The 17,166-nt window shown below is 35.6% G+C and overlaps 1 non-coding gene across 1 annotated transcript; it reads left to right on the top strand.

Annotated features, from left to right (window-relative positions):
* Positions 1–12,444: 12,444 nt before the first annotated feature.
* Trnai-aau (transfer RNA isoleucine (anticodon AAU)) lies at positions 12,445–12,518 on the top strand. Its single transcript has one exon. It is a non-coding gene; the product is annotated as a tRNA-Ile (tRNA).
* Positions 12,519–17,166: the final 4,648 nt, after the last annotated feature.

The following is a 17,166-nucleotide window of genomic DNA, read 5'->3' on the forward strand; positions in this document are numbered from 1 at the left end:
GGAATTTAGCAGAAAAACAACATTCAATTGATACGACTTTGTTTGTTCCAAATATCAGATCAACATTTTACATTGGCTATTTTTGTCATTTAGGGGGCCCACTGATTAACAGTCCGCCGGACGGCATCGGCCGGTCAGTTAGAAGAAAAAACTGACAGGCCGATCCCGTCCGGCGGACTGTTAATCAGTGGGCCCCTTTAGTCATTACCTCATGACGTATGTTCGAACTTTACAGTTTTATTTTAACGTTTCTTAAAGAGTGAGTAATAAAATATTTTTATGTATTGATGGTTTTTGATTATGAAATGATTTACTAGTCTCTAGAGCAAAGAGTAGAGTAAAAACCGGCCAAGAGCATGTCGGGCCATGCTCAGAGTAGGGTTCCGTAGTTACTCTTCCGTCACAATAAGCTAAACTGGAGCTTAAAGTATGGTAGATTGTTAACCAAGGGACGAACTGTGGGTGTACGTCTTTTTACTATGAAGGGGAAACTTTTTGCGATAACTCAAAAATAGCTAAACTGATCATATCCGCTATAGTTTTCATTTAATGTCTTTTTTAAGCTCTACTTCCAAGATTTTTTTCATATTTTTTGGACCTATGGTTCACAAGTTAGAGGGGGGGGACACATTTTTTTTCTTTCGGAGCAATTATCTCCGAATATATTCACTTTATCAAGAAGTGTTTGTTGAAGACCCCTATTAGTATTGAAAGACCTTTCCAACGATATCCCACACTGTAGGTTTGAAGCAAAAAAAAATGTTCACCCCCACTTTACGAGTAGGGGAGGTACCCTAAAAAAAAATTAGATTTTATTGTACGACTTTGTCGGCTTTATTGATTTATATATCCATGCCAAATTTAAGCTTTCTAGCACTAACGACCACGGAGCAAAGCCTCGGACAGACAGACGGACATGGTGAAACTATAAGGGTTCCTAGTTGACTACGGAACCCTAAAAAGAAGCTGTTATGACTGTCATGTGTCGCCGGAAGTTTACCAAAATTGGAAAACGTTTAAATACCTTCTCATAATCCATCAAAATAAAAGTCTGCTTTGTTTCTGTGAAATTTTCCTGAAATTTCCTTTCTCATCCATCTTCTTGAAAACTTTCCGCAACTTGCGAATCTGAAACCCCTACAATCCATTCCTCCTCACTCTTCTCATACTAAATTGCAACCCCTATACAACCCCCTTAGGGGATTAATTGCGTGATGAAAAGTATCCTATGACCTTTTCTAGCTTATAACCTAGGTTCTGTGCTAAATTTCATTTTCGTTTGTTCAATTCGTGAAACCAACGTCCAAATATGTAGTATCTTTAAATAACACGCGATTAATACTCTATTCTTATCAGAATTTTTAAATGATAATTATTATTAGTTGTTAATCTTATATTGAATTCTTACGTAAAAAAAATCACGCCGATGCTTGCCAGCAAAATATTATGCTGACCAACCTTCTACTAAACAACATTGTACCATATTTTTAGAAATAAACAATTGAAATTGACATCAGACACCCATGAATGTGGCTTCCCGTGTCTTATGCAGCATTTTGAACGCGCATAACTGACTCATAGTAATCGGGTGCCATTGTGGAGCCCCTTACCAGTTAGTCACCGAAAATTGGTAGTTCACAGGAAGTGGGACAGTATACAGATTGAAATGTTCATGATACTCATCATAATGACACAAGGAGATGTATGTTGATTGGAAATAAAATGATACCTACAAGTATTCATCTCTCCACTACCTTCTACCTCTGGGGTTACAAGCGTCTACTTTGGTGACCGCTTTCTATCAGGCAGGCAGGCTTATTTTTGTTTGCCACCAACGTGGTACCGTGAAGGCAAAGCAAGGCTGTTGAAAAACTACCCTAAATATTAGTGGAAGAAAGATTAGTGTCATATCAAAAAAACCGTCAAAACGCTTAATTTTAAAAACAGACGTAGAAAAAAATAGGATAATTGCATAAATACTAAATTAATTTTTGTTTAAAGTGTCTCAAAAGTTTTTAAGGTCATTTATACTTTTACAATACATAGATAGTTCATTTCTTTAAATGTTGGTCACGGCACCAATATAAAACTAGTCTTCAATATCTTTGACTTTCCTGTAAAGTCCTTGAGCTCTAAACGAGACGTAGAAACATTTCTACACGTGTCTTGTATTAAAGCCAAGGACTTCTTGTAAAAACCTTCAGATGTTTAGAATGAAAGCTTTCACTGTAGGCATCTATGTATATCTATAATCGTATTCATTTGTAGTATCCTTCAATAAAAAATGATTATATAAGACTAGGTCTAAATAAAAACAAAACAAAAGCTACCAGGTCTTAGGAGGATAGTACATTCAGTCTCCGTCATTATGTCAGCCTAATACGAAGTTACGTATGTTATATTGCTTGCAAGATTTATCAGAAATCAGTATGATTTCATTATCAATCAGTATTAGCAAGCTTATTTGCTATTTTTATTAACCGCATATTCATATTTTTATTAATAATCCACAAAAATACTTTACTTTCAATTTGACAATATACAAGATAATATTTAACATTAACAATATGTTTAAATCAATAAGATAAATTAATTAAATAAAGTCATACAGCTTCGGAGACAAATCAAAATTTGATTATCGAATTATTTTTGGTTTGTGTCTTAATACTATTTCACTTTACAAATAAAGTCATATCATAAAAATTCATGATTCAAATGATACATTTTAGCGACATACGAGTATGTTTCTCAATATAGTGTGACATTGTCATACAAGTGGGCAGGGCCGACTGAGTCATAATGACAACTCGCTGGACGAGACGAGCCCTTTGTTATGATACTCATAGCCTTGCGTGCTAAATTATTCTTACCACGCACACTGTATTTAAAAAAGTATAGATATGGATATAAACAAGTGTTGCATTATTTTAGGCCTGTATTTAAATCAATTTGTAACGTTTTAAACATGCTTAATGCCGGCTGTACATATACACTCGTCGAGAGCCTCACGCCGAGTCTCGGCACCGCTCCTATCCAATCGGAGAAGTGTAAGCCGAGACGAGGAAGAGATAAACTAGAAGGGAGCAGTATGTACACGCTCGTTCTCAGTCTGTCTCGGGGTGTCTCGACGAGAGTGTTAACACTGCAATAATAACTTGGGAATTCACTTGTATACTAACATTTTAAGGTGGCGCAGATACATCTACCCACAGCACACAAATAGTTAGATTTTAAAGTTTATCTTAAATATCTAAAAACATGTAGAGTCCATCTAAGCTAACTTTGAACCAACTTAAACAGAACAAAATGAGGGAGGGTCATTATAAACGTCATATTTTCATAAAAATTTGACAATAATGATGATATGACTACACTTTGTCATAGCAAAAGCCATGTAAAGTTAACTTGGTCCGACTCTGTAGTCAAACCGGTTACTTCTCTTAAGGATAACATCACGTTATCCTCCTCCTTGATGTAAAGAAACTTAATTAACATGGTATTTTCTCCGAATCAGTACCTAAAAAGTCATATACATATATGCATAACTATCAACGATGGAAAATACCCGTAGTAAACACTGCACAATTACGACACCGAATGAATAGTACGAGCATTTCAACTCGAAATGAGTCATATTTAAATTCAATATACGTAATCTACGCGCAAAACTTTCGTGTCAATTTTATGATACAAAGATACTAATTGTATTTTAAGTACTTGTATTCGTCTGTACAGTGTTGACTGTTTTATCTAAAATGCAGTTCTTATTGTTGTTAAGTGATTGTATGTATTTTTGGAGCATTCCACGGGATGTCCCGTACGGAAGAATTTTATTTCCTGGGTTGCGGCTTTTTTTCGGCGTTTAAAGCGGGCTGTTATTTTTCTTTGCATACTCGTATTTTTGAGCACTAGTCACAGAGAAGGAAACTCTTGTACCTGCAAATATTTAGAAAATTCGCGTTTGTACGGGACATCGGTAGACAATTTCATGGAATGCTCCATTTTGTTAATGACAACTGTACAACTATATGAATATAAAATGCATAGTTTACATAATATGAGAAATATGAAAATGCATGGGAAGTCAGTCGGAAAATTTGTACATTATATAAAGTAGGTAATTTAAAAGCGACGTCCAGTTATTATTCTAAATGAATATACATATAGGTAATGAAATGTATGTCAACGTTGGTAAAACATCGAAAAAAATAATCGATTTTAGCACTTGTTTACTTAAATTTTAATACGAACATGTTTACTCATATTTTACCGGTGAGCTAAGCCGTCTAGAGACATACAATTAATAATTTTATGAATAGAATTCCAACATGTATATTAAGAACACTTAAAGCTACGTTAAGTGTCCTTAAAGCTAATGGCCTTGACGAAAAATAACAAAAAATATTACATCAGATTGCCATATACTCGTAGCACAAAAAACTACGAAAAAAACATTCATATTTGGAACGCATGACGTTCAAATTCAGGGCGTGGTTCACAGGAGCGAAGGCAAGGCGCTAACTGCTTAATAGCCCTAAAATATCCTGACCTGTAACGTATTGGAATGTCCCCCCTCATACTCTGATCTAATACGAATATTGGGAGGGGAAGGAGATCAGCATATTTTGGTTGGATTTCAGCGCACTGAGTTCTATTTTTAAAACGGTCGCACGCCGGCAACGCGTGGCTTTGTTTTGCTCTACCATGTTTGATTACAACGAACTTGAAACGCGGAAAACGTAAGAGCGTAACGCGTCACTTTCGCGCTTTTGTTTTAAACTCTGTGCCTAAGTTATACAGCTCAAATTTGAATGGGTTTTTGAAGGTAGTTAAAGTGGTTTGAAATGGGAAGTATTTACACATATTTACGCCGTGTCCCCTGAACAATGTCTGGTATCAACTGTAGCTAGGCGTGTGAGAAGTTCCGTTTATCGCTGGATTAATTAGAGCATTGATAAGAGCATTGAGTGATTAAAAATAAACTAAATACGAGTCTGTGGAAAATTTAATTTCCTTTATTGACTGATAACATGCGAGTATTACTCATCACCATGTATTTGATGCGTGACATTGATATTTAGGGCTCTGGTACATGCCGCTCTATTAAGAGCACATGTCACAGTAAAAACAGCATTGAAAATCTGACCTTTACCTTGATTAATTTAATCATTACTGAATAATTATATATCCGAGTCAGAAATATAACAGAAATTCCTAAACAGTGCAGAGTCCAATTGGCAAGCTGCCATTTCTGGCATACAACTCGATAGTGTTCATTCAGTCATAATAACATATTAAGACCAACTCTATGGTCTGACAAACAAGGTTCATATTCCGGTGAATGTACCTCTATATTATTTTTCCTAAAAATCATATATTTTATACGTAAACCGCTCCTGAACCCGAAAAACTCCCCAGGGAGGTCCGCAGCCGGTGACGATCCGCCACCGACTGACGAGATACAAACCAAGAAGCCACCACGTAGACTCGCCGCTGATAACGCCGACCAATCACAGTTGAGCTCCCGTTCCCCTCTCCTTCACTTTGAAATGCAGCTTAACGAAGGAGTTCCTTACAGAGGTAAAGCTCTATTTAGATTGGTTGATAGATAAGTCGCTTGCGCACATGGTAGGATTCGAATGTCAACAGTAGATAAGGTGTCTGCGCCCGTTTAGGTATTTGTAATATGTGTTATGAAAATTTAAACGAGTTTACGTCAACGCGTGTAATTCACCTGACTCTCATTATTGTATAGATGTGTTATGATATGGGCTTGTTGAAATCTGGTTTGGTGTAAAATAGTACGTATACAAATATTATTTAAAATCAAAACTTTCTTTAGGCAATGACACTGTGTTCAATAAAGACTACATAAACGATACATATAGTAAATATTCCGATGTTTTGCCTATTTTTTAATTTCATCATAATTATGAACACCATACTGCTTTCAGACATTTACATATAACACATAAGGGAGCGTTCAAGTATTACGTAACGAATTTGGGGAGGGGGGGGGCCAGTAAAACGTTATGATGCGTTACAGGGGCGGGAGGGGGGGTTTTGAACTACGCGTTACACGTAACATTGTTTTTTTAACGCTTCAGAACGGTGCTGTAGATATACCGCAATTCGGATAGCTTCGTTAATTTAATATATTGATATTCAGAATACACTGTGTAAACTGAATATGTGTGAGATTTTCTCTCATCACAACAGAACGAACAAAAACGAAAAAAAAAAAAAAAAAAAAGACGTTTGGTCTGAAGTCTGAAACTAGGGAATTCTATCTCCCAAGTTGGCAACCCTTTTCGTTTATTTTTAAGGGGAATTCCCGATTGAATTGTAAGTAATTTGCTCTCCCAAGTTGGCAACCCTTTTCGTTTTATGTTTTAAAATTGGGATTCCCCAAGTGCTTCAAGAAAAGAACACGACCGACTGTATTGTACGACATTTCATCGTCAGTATTCGAGTGCTGCGTAATACGCCGAAGCTGATTGCCTTAGTGAGTGATATTGTATCGACATGTCAAAAATCTCCAAAAATTGCGTTACGTAATACTTGAACGCTCCCTAATATACAGTAAAATAATTATTAAGAAGGATAAGGAAAGGATAAATGAACATGTTTATAATGCCCTTAGATATTCTATTTAACGATATAAGAGAGCTGTAGGGCTAATATGGTCGGCTCTTTATCATTTGTCACCATGTCTGTCACTTTCTAACAAGTATGTAAGTGCGAAAGTGACGGGCATAGTGACAAGCGTTAAAAATGGAACCATGCTGCCACTGCTGAATACCAATAAATATTGATGATACGAGTAGGTACAACTCCTAGTTGATCGACTATGTCTATATCGTATCAAAAACCCAGATTTTTACTTAGCTACCTACATATCCGAGAAACAACCTATCTGTTATGGTATAGTAATATAACGTTTTGACCGCCGTTTGTCATTGGTACGAGTACAAGGATAGAAGTTTGCATATTAAACTCATGAAGGTTACTTAGACAGCGGCAGCGTGCGTAAGAACACTTCTATTGACGCTGTGGATACCAAGTGTGATGCGGAGAGTCCTGGATCATCCCCAGGCTACCTTTCCCCTACACAACCCGATCGCTAAACTGCCCCAGAAGGACGCCCCAGTCCATGGGAAAAATAAAAAAAGGAAACAATCTGTGGATACACGCGGCATTAATATTATCAAATCGAACTACGAAAACATATCTACCGTTACATACTCATCGCTTTAAACATAGATAGATACAGGTAATTATCTCTTTTTGAAAAGCTGTTACTAAGAGGTATAAATAATTAGAGAACATTTTGGCTTTGCCTTTTAAATTAAAAAAGTTCACCTGTGATAATCCTGATATACACGTACCTGATATTAGCTCAAGCGTAGTCTCATCCGCTGTCTTTTTATTTATTTCCTGCAGTTTCAAGTAATGCTATTAGATGATTCCCGCAAATCTTCTCTCATACCCCCCCCCCCCCCCCCCCCTCCAAGTGAAATTAAGGCAGCGTAAGTGTTTTCGGCGCTCTAACTAATAGGTAAGATTAGTAATAATAATACATAGCTATGTATACCTTTACTGAGGTTGATGCAATCACTTATCATTTCGTACTTATTGTTTGCTTATTCAGTCAGTATTTTGATCGGGAACGTTGAGACTGCTCGATATCTCGTCTCGTACAATGTGTTTACTAGTGCCATTCACGCGTCTGCCGAGTGGGCTTCCCTTAGTACAAGACAAACTGAATTGCTGACTTATATTAGATCTTGTCACTGGGTAGTAGGGTTCATGAAAGATCAGTTGCACTTGCATTGTCGTAGACAAAGCATTCTCATGCAATCAACGCGTATGTAATGGGAGCGCACATATATAGTTACTACGCCGCCGAAAAGTGTATACTATTATCTTTCAATAATAATTTATTTGGTTCTAAATGCACTGCCTACAATCGTTTCTGCTTTGCCTTTAGGTTGACTGGTAAAGAATGCTTTATGGTATTAAGTTCTCCTTTTGTTCATTGAGTTTTCTCTGTTGTGAAATGTGAAATAAAATTTAAAAAAATAAAATAGGCAGTTTAATTATATATGAGCTATATACGATGACGCATAGATTTGTCAAATCTAACCTTTAATTAAATGACATTAGGAGTGAAGGCACGCGCCTTCGTGAATAACACTATGTATACCTGTAGTTAATACCTAAGAAAACCTAACATAAGAAAAGTTAGTGACACACGGTGTAGAAAACTGGGCTCAAATCTCCCAAATAATGACCTAGTGAATATCTGTAATGTAAAAGTGCTGAAAATAGTATGAAACCCCCATTGCTAAATTCCATATAATATGTAGGGAGTTCTGAAAAAATTCGATAGAAACGTAAAAATGATAATATTTTATGTACACGTGCTTGTTTCAGCTTTTGTGTAATATCAAATGATACCTTATATGATAATTAACTCCCCAATTCATAAACAACGATATTTTTACATAAATTGTTAATTGAAACCCTCAAGAAATACTACTGAAGTTTATACTTAGCAGTGTTTTTTTAATGCACATGTATTTTACTTATTATTCGAAATGAAAAGTGGAGTGTTGAGCTCGGGTGAAAGGCACCATTTCAGTCTCGGACTATTGGCACTTTTACTGCGTTCGAGCGCCAAACTACCTCGACAGAAATGCGTGCCTTTTGTTGCTTGGTTAACTACTATTACATAGGATTTAACCAATAGCTAACTCCGGAGAGGAAAATGAGGATTATGTTTGTATTTAACGGCAATTTCGCGCGGTCATATTGGTTATTTAGACTAAATCATGTATAAAAGTTATTTTCACTTTATCTTTATACACAATACTTCACATCTTGAAGGTGACATTAGCCACCTATCACAAAAGGTCGCCATAGCCATATCACGAGGCGCCTATTTTCACTACAATTCAACTGTTCCTAACCAACGCCGGAACACACGCACTAAAAAAGGTAACTTTTGATGTTGACATCATTTAACTAAAAAAAGTTTGATACTACAATTTGAACCTTCTGGTTTAGACATTAAGATCACTATTTGTACAGATTATTTGCACATAAGTTGGCCATTACTGCTAATTTTAAGTATAAATAAACTATCTCTGCGATAAGCTGAGGGAGATATCGTAACACTTGCACCACTTGGGGGTTATCTAGAGCCAACATTATTTACTTATTTTTCACATATTGTTTACTTATTTTATGTTAGGGTTATAATGGCAGCTGCCAGAAGGTTTTTCCGTTTATTATTTCAACAATTTGATCAATTTTTCATTAGAATACTTTAATGTCTAATATATCTACGCTGATGCATGCCGGCAGAATATGCTGAGCTAACACCTTCTACTAACTAACAGTGTATGTACCATATACTTGGAAATAAACTATTGAATTGAATTGAATTATCAATCGATTTGGGAGATGGTTTACCTTAATTCAACGAGGCATATATAAAGTATCTATCGTCATATTTCGAAAATATTATTCTCAAAAATACCTATGCTAAGCATATGATTTGATTAGCTAAATATATATGTATGTGGAGAAGTTATTATCAATCTTTAATTAGTTCAGTTGTCATGTAAAATCAAACGGTCAAAACAATTTTCGTACCTAGTCTAGTTTTTGTCCCCAAAAAATGCGACGGAGTGTAGCTTTTTGTGTGAGTTGAAATTTATTTTTAAATTTTTCTCATATTAATTATTAACTAAATCTACAGCTTAGAAAGACGTGCAATAGCACTCGACTTTTTTTTATTTATTTGATAAAAGCGTGACAGAGTGGTCAAAAATTAAACAACGAAAAGAATGTTGACCTTACTAACTACCACTTTCAAACCTTCAACCAAAGAGCGTACCTACTCTAATCTCAAGCCCCGCAACGACGCACTTGCAACCTCTGTTGTTGCAAATGTCCATGAGAGCCGGTAATTGCTTACCATCAGACGATTGGTATGATCGTTTGCTTCCTCAATCATAAAACAACTTTATTAGCCCGTTATAGTGTCCACTGCTGGGCAAAGGCCTTTCCCCTTCCTTCCTCCCGTTGTTGAACTTTTTCCGGCCAGTTACTGATGACGGTGTCGAAGTGGTCGCCGTCTCCATCTGAGCCTGCCACGTCCGGGCTTAACTTGTGGCATCCACTTGGTGGCTATACTAGCCCACCTATACGATGGCCCAGCGTAGGCCAGTCCAAGTAATATTGCTATCTCATTCCACCGCATAGCTGCGTCCCTTAGAGTGGCCTACGCTGGGCCATCGTGTAGAGGAGCCCGCAGACGTGACCCGCCCACTTCAGCCTAGTGCCCAATAATTTTTAGCCAGATCGAATTGCTACTTTTATAAATTTATAATTGTTCAGAACCCTTTAAGCGGCCTAAAAATTAAAAAAATACTGATCATTGATTGAGCGTCGTTACGCCATTCAAAACAATAGTGAGTAGGTATCAACGGAAAGTCAATAATAAGTTAATTAAGATGAACTATCCGGATGATACCACAATGGAGTTTTCGTCATTTAGGATTATTCCACTACTTACATAATGTTAATATAAATATTACAAATCAATATATTTTTATATTTTTTTTTATTGTGGGACGTACCACACCACGTCACAATCTTAACTTACATACCTAAAGATTTTGGAAGATCAATTTTTAAACGCTTCAATTTTTTTAAACTATTTGGTGGATGGCTTGTATGTTTGTGGGTTGTTTGATCAAAGAAAAATAAAATAAGGATTTTGATATATACCACATAATAAGTATACAAAATAATTTTAAAATCAACTTCAAACAATTACTAGTAACCTACCTAAGTCTCAGTGATCACAGTAAAAGATACATTTTATTTATTTATTTTCATCATATTATGCAACTTTAAGCATAAATCACCTGTCATAATTAATAATTCATAAGTTTATTTAAAAAAATATGATATATTATATACACTTGGTGTCGTTGTTTTTTTTTTTGTATATAACAGCATATTCTGCCAACACTGGCGAAGAAATATATGAATATGGAATACATTTTAACAACAAGAAAGTTATATAACTTAATATTAAGAAACAATAATAAAATATACATAACTCAATAAGTTATTTCAACAATAAAAATGCAAAAAAATAAAAGATTATGCCAGGAAAATATAAAAAGAACGATTAAGTATTACACAAAATTCAAAATACATACTTGTCAGACTTCATGACAATTTAAAAAATCATGTATATGTTAGAAACATTTCTCCAGGAGCCATTCAGTTAGTTTTATTTTGAATTTTGACAAGAACATGACCGAGTCTTTAACTTATTAATAATAACTTATTATATAAATAATAAATAAATAAATATTATAAGACATTATTACACAAATTGACTAAGCCCCACAGTAAGCTCAAGAAGGCTTGTGTTGTGAGTACTCAGACAACGATATATATAATATATAAATATGTATAAATACTTAAATACATAGAAAACACCCAAGACTCAGGAACAAATATCCGTGCTCATCACACAAATAAATGCCCTTACCGGGATTTGAACCCGGGACTATCGGCTTCATAGGCAGGCCCACTAGGCCAGACTGGTCGTCAAAATTACTATGCACATATATAACACATTTCTCTTACAAAAATCTAACCGAAATAATGGAGAATAAAGTTTGTAGGTATTTGTATCTAGTGGGCCGTTGTGAGATCTCTGACTTCAATCTAAACAGTAGTGTATGGAGTGTGGACTTAAAAGGAGTGAAATCTCTTATGGTAGAACTGTTGCAAAAGTGTCCAGCTGTCAGCTATAAATAATAGTTCCAAATCTCTCCAGAGTAGCGCTAGAGTAGCTAAGAACCTAGGCGTTGTTGACAGACTGAAGTGCGCTGTCTATGATTTGATTTTCTTTTCAAGTATTCTAGGTATTGTAGCGCCACCTATTTAAGGTTTTTTGATGACACTTTTTGATACATGGAGATAAATTCCTTACCTCCACCTTCCGTACAGTAGTGCCGTGGATTATGTGTAACAAACAAACAATTTATATATATATACATGCCAGGGGTAATATCTTTAGCGAACGAAACAGTGGTTTGCATGGGGAACCGACGCGACAGGTATAGGTTGTTATTTCAATTCTATACTTGTCTGTAGTAGAGCTAATATCAGGTAAATTTATAGGCTTGAGCTGTAGGGCTAAGATGGTCGGCTCTTTATCATTTGCCACCGTGCCTGTCACGTTCTAACAAGTATGTAAGCGCGAAAGTGACGGGTATAGTGACAAGTGGTAAAAATGGAACCATGCTGCCATCGCTGATGTAAATATAAAAGTTCACCTGTTAGTATCTCGACTTAAAAGAGCTTTTTGTGTTAGATCACACAACCCACAATTTCGCCGAAGCTCGCATCGGCCCATTAGCTCAGTTGGTTAGAGCGTCGTGCTAATAACGCGAAGGTCGCGGGTTCGATCCCCTCATGGGCCACAAACTCTTTTTGCTTATTTTCTTTTTATAACACAATTTTTTTTTCAACTTTATTTTTCACCAACTGCAATATAGTCAAAAAGGGTCAAATTTTTTTGAAGTATGTATTTGTTTATGAAGTTCCTTCGCATAACGTTTAATCTACTGCACCAATTTAAATACCTATGTAATGGGGTGGCAATCGATTCCATTTTAAGTGACAAAGTTTCCACAGACTTTAAAAAACCCATTTAAAAAAAGGAAGCATAAATTATATTATTAAAACGAGTAGAAGATTTACATACAAGACTTTTTATAATTTTTTATTTTATTATAAGTAACATAATTATATCAAAATTGTTATAATTATATTACTTTAATTTTATGCTGTTTCATGTTATTACAGCATGTCGTTTTAATACATTCACCGCTGAGCTACGGTCGTAGCGCTACGTCGTAGCCGATAGCACGAGTTTCCCGGTATGTAGCGAAATTCCTTCGTAGAGGCGTGGTAGAGGCAAAACGACAACGTGTCGTCATTAGCGCTGAATGGGTTAAAATGAGAACGTAACTTTGATTGTATGGGCGGCTTTTTGGAAGCGGGTTGGTGTAAGCGGCCACCGTAGCCTATGAGATTCACTGTGTTGACAGGCTGTAATTGAACAGGACGTATTTGTTTCATAGATGTAATTAATTATACCTAGTGTTCACTTGTATGAAATCTATTAACTGTGAGTCAAAATCAATAGTTTCAATTTTTTTTATATTATACCTACCTACCTGTATGTGGAATGCATACCGGGTAACCGGCAAGGAAAACGGGTCACTATTGCTACACATGCGTTGGGAAAGTCTCCGCCTGTTGCAAGATTTGCAATACGACCATTATATTTCTGCCATCTGTCGCATTATAATAAAAAGATCATATGTTACTTAAGAAACACACACTACACTTCAACTTTTACTCCTACGCTATCTAGTTAGAGTGTTTTCACACTGTCCGATCCGACATCGGATGACGGATGACGTTTGGTGAAAAGCGTCTGCTATACCCCGTTTTATTTTGAGATTTGAAATTTTATAACCTCAAAAGTAGTAGTAAGTTTTTCCTCCAAAATTAAATCTGAGTAAGTATGCAATGAATTATAGTGTCGTTTATATTATGATAACATTCATAACCCAAGCATTTCGGAAGAAAAAGTTGATTAACACTATTTTTAAGTTATAAAATTCTAAGCTAAAAAAAGGAGTGCTTTCCGGTTGAGCTCCATATTTGTGATGAAGCCTCTTGATATATTTATTTTGTATTTGCTCATTAATGTTGTGTAAAGTGTAATATTGATAGGTTCTTATGCAGTGAAGATAATTAATGAATTTTTAAACGCGTTTAACCATTCTGTAGTCAACACCCGGCAGTCCACGTGGATGTTTGTAAAGCGATAGCGCTTTACTAAAATTTAAACCACGCACTTCTAAGGGCAGAAGAAGAAAACAAGTTATATTTTATATGAGTTTAAGAAAATTTCACAAAAAAAAAAATTTTGTTCTATTTTTTTTAATTTTTGAATGTACAAATACATAAAAAGTTAATGTTTTGGTAAAACTGGGACTGAAAATGAATTTTTACGATTTTTTTTGAAAAACCTAGTTTTTGCAAAGGTTACTTGTCCCTTTTTGACATCTATCAATAAGACTACGCCCCATAATGGCATCATTGTCAACTAAAATGCGTTTCGCACTAATTTATAATAAGAAGTTTTTTTTTATTGGTATTAAATAACTCTAAAACTAGGCGAAAGCCAGAAAATTTTATATAACATTTTAGTCTTTAAATGGGATCTGATGTGATAATACTCTATTAAAATTTTTCGGTTTCCTCATGTTAATCAAATCAAATCAAATCGATATAATTTTACTCTCACTACTTTGACACTAGATATCTAAATTGTCCCAAATGTCCCAATGGATGGCAGCCATTTTGTTTTAAATCACTGAACTGAGTGCATTATGGCATTAAGTCTATTTTTACATTAACACTTTATTTTGCGCAACTAAAAGGAATTAAATGAATATATATATTTATTTATACAAGGAATTCCATCAGCTATAAAAAATACATTAAACTTTTTAGATAGTAATACAGAGCCAATTACAGGAACTCGCAAATAGAAACTGTATATATAATTACAAAGTACACACTAGATACAAAAGCACACGTGACACAAGATATTACAATATGAAATATATAAAAGTTACAGTTAGAAAAAAAAGAGAGACAAAAAAATATATATGAGCAATAAATAAGAACACTTATAATTTATGAAATTACACTAAGATAAACAATTTATATTCGCATTTGGATGAACAACATGGACCGGGCTCAAATACATAAAATTTATAAGTTACATATATACTAAGGCACTTTTTTTATTTTTTTGCTCCTTTGGAGGTCGTATCCGATATTCGATATCGGGTCGGACAATGTGAAAACACTCTTAGAAATACATTTGGTTGGGAGTAAGACACATGTAACATGAGTTTAAAGGGCGTTTAGACCATTTGGACTCCAATACTTTAGTCATCGTAAAGATAAGTTATCGACTTTGTTGTGGGGGGTTAGTTCAGGTGGGGGTCAGGAGATAAGGACCGGTTCGAGTCGGTTCATATCTGACGAGACCCTCAGTGGGTCATTTGGAAGTATAGCATGCACTGTTTAGAAGACTGGAGTTAGATTCCGGCTAGGGTAGACCGAGGTGACGCGGATCACAGGGCGAATCGGATCAAGATGAGAAACCCGTTGATACTTGATATATTGCGTAGACATGAGCGCATTAAAATAACACGGTATATAATATAGCCTGCGACTGCGAGTCATTAGCAATATTTTAAATATCATCAATTAATACTTTGATCCGATTTACCCTGTGATCCGATTCTCCTCGGTCTACCCTACTAATGGAACCGCCCCACAGTAAAAGCATTTTTACATAGTCCAATCCGATATCGGACGTAGGATCCTACATCCACAATGTCGGGCCGCGGGGTGTACTGGGGCGCGCCGTCCCTGCTACAGCTGCACACTACAGCAAACATTATGCCGACACATGTACGCACACAAACAAAAGCTATCCAGTAGTTGACGGGGAGTCAACATGTCTGAAATTATGTGCCGATCCGATATAGGATGTCGGATGGTCCCTATGACTAAGACAGCTGTTAGGGAGTGCTATATATTTGAAGTGCACTAGCGCCTGAAGAAACAAAAATATCAAAAAGTCAAAACAGTCCGACATAGATATTACCTAATAATAGTAATCTGTGTTGAAAAAATCAGTGCTCTAGCTTCAAAAACCACGGAGAAAACAGTCGAGTACGTTTGTATGGAGAAATGACCGCGTTTGTTTACACTCAAAAACTACCTCTATTCCTTTGTGTTATGAGAAAAAGCCGCAGTAGGTACCCATTGCAAAAATTATGAGACGTTAGAAAACGTCACGCTGACGTCATGAGGGTGTATCGGGGGCAACACCCTTTGCTTACCAGGGTGGCGCAAACAGCACACTCATCTTATTATTTTCGGGTTCAATTACTTACAATTTTCTATCATTTGGGTTAAGAACATTCAGGAATTGGGGTTGCCGGCCATGCTATAATATACAGTATCGTACTATATTTAAGGCAATTGTACTACATATATATTACTAAAAAAAAAAAAAAAAAAACTACAGTATAATACGAAAATACTATATTTTCAAAACTAAACAAAGGGGTATACCAATGTCACCGATATCACATCGTATGCGACTTAGATTTTTAAACACCGCGCAATTAGCCTCAAATCGGTGTCCTATTTTTTCCATTTTCCCAGTAAATACTACATTTTTTTCAATATTTTAACAAAAATACTATTTTTCTATAAAAAAAAGGTGGCAACCCTGTCGGAAACACTGGCTGTCTCTTTCCTGTAGACATTACAAAAGTTAATAATTTGGATATATTTTTCTAAGATATTTCATCAATTTCATCATACAGCGTGTCTCCCACCGGGCTTTAAATGCAGGGATCGATTACTCGCAAATCCGAGCTACTTTTACTAGGTATGGGACCAACCCCGAAAACGAAAAAAAAAAGGTTGTAATTTTCATACATTTTGACTGATCAGATGTCGATGTTTTCTATGGGAAAGCCAATTTTTTTCGCTATTTTGGGGTTGGTCCCATAGTAACTAACTACAAATAAAAGTAACTGGGTTTAAAGAGTAGAAATGAGCCCAGGGCTATAACCGCGAAAATCGAAGTTCGTCAATTGCGGGCATTTGTCTCTGTCTCTGTTTAATCGGAGTAAAAGAGAAAAATCCCCGCAATTTGCGAATTTCGGTTTTTGCGGTAGGCACCCTGCATTTAAAGTCCCATAGTGGCAGTCATGCTGTATAATTTTTAAGAAGTTGTCTAACGTTTCATAGTTTTAACTTGCCTATAATGATAAGATAAGAAAACTAGGCTTTAAAGTAAGTTTATTTTATGAGAAAAGACGCATGATCTTAAGAGGAAAGTATACTACGTCGTCCATACAAGAGAAAATGTTTTTCCACTTCTAAATATTTTCCATTCTACAGGATTGTTTAGTATGTTATTGACACAATGAAAAACTAGGTTTATAATATTACCAT

This window comes from Cydia pomonella, chromosome 5 (assembly GCF_033807575.1).
Source record: "Cydia pomonella isolate Wapato2018A chromosome 5, ilCydPomo1, whole genome shotgun sequence".
NCBI lineage: Eukaryota > Metazoa > Arthropoda > Insecta > Lepidoptera > Tortricidae > Cydia > Cydia pomonella.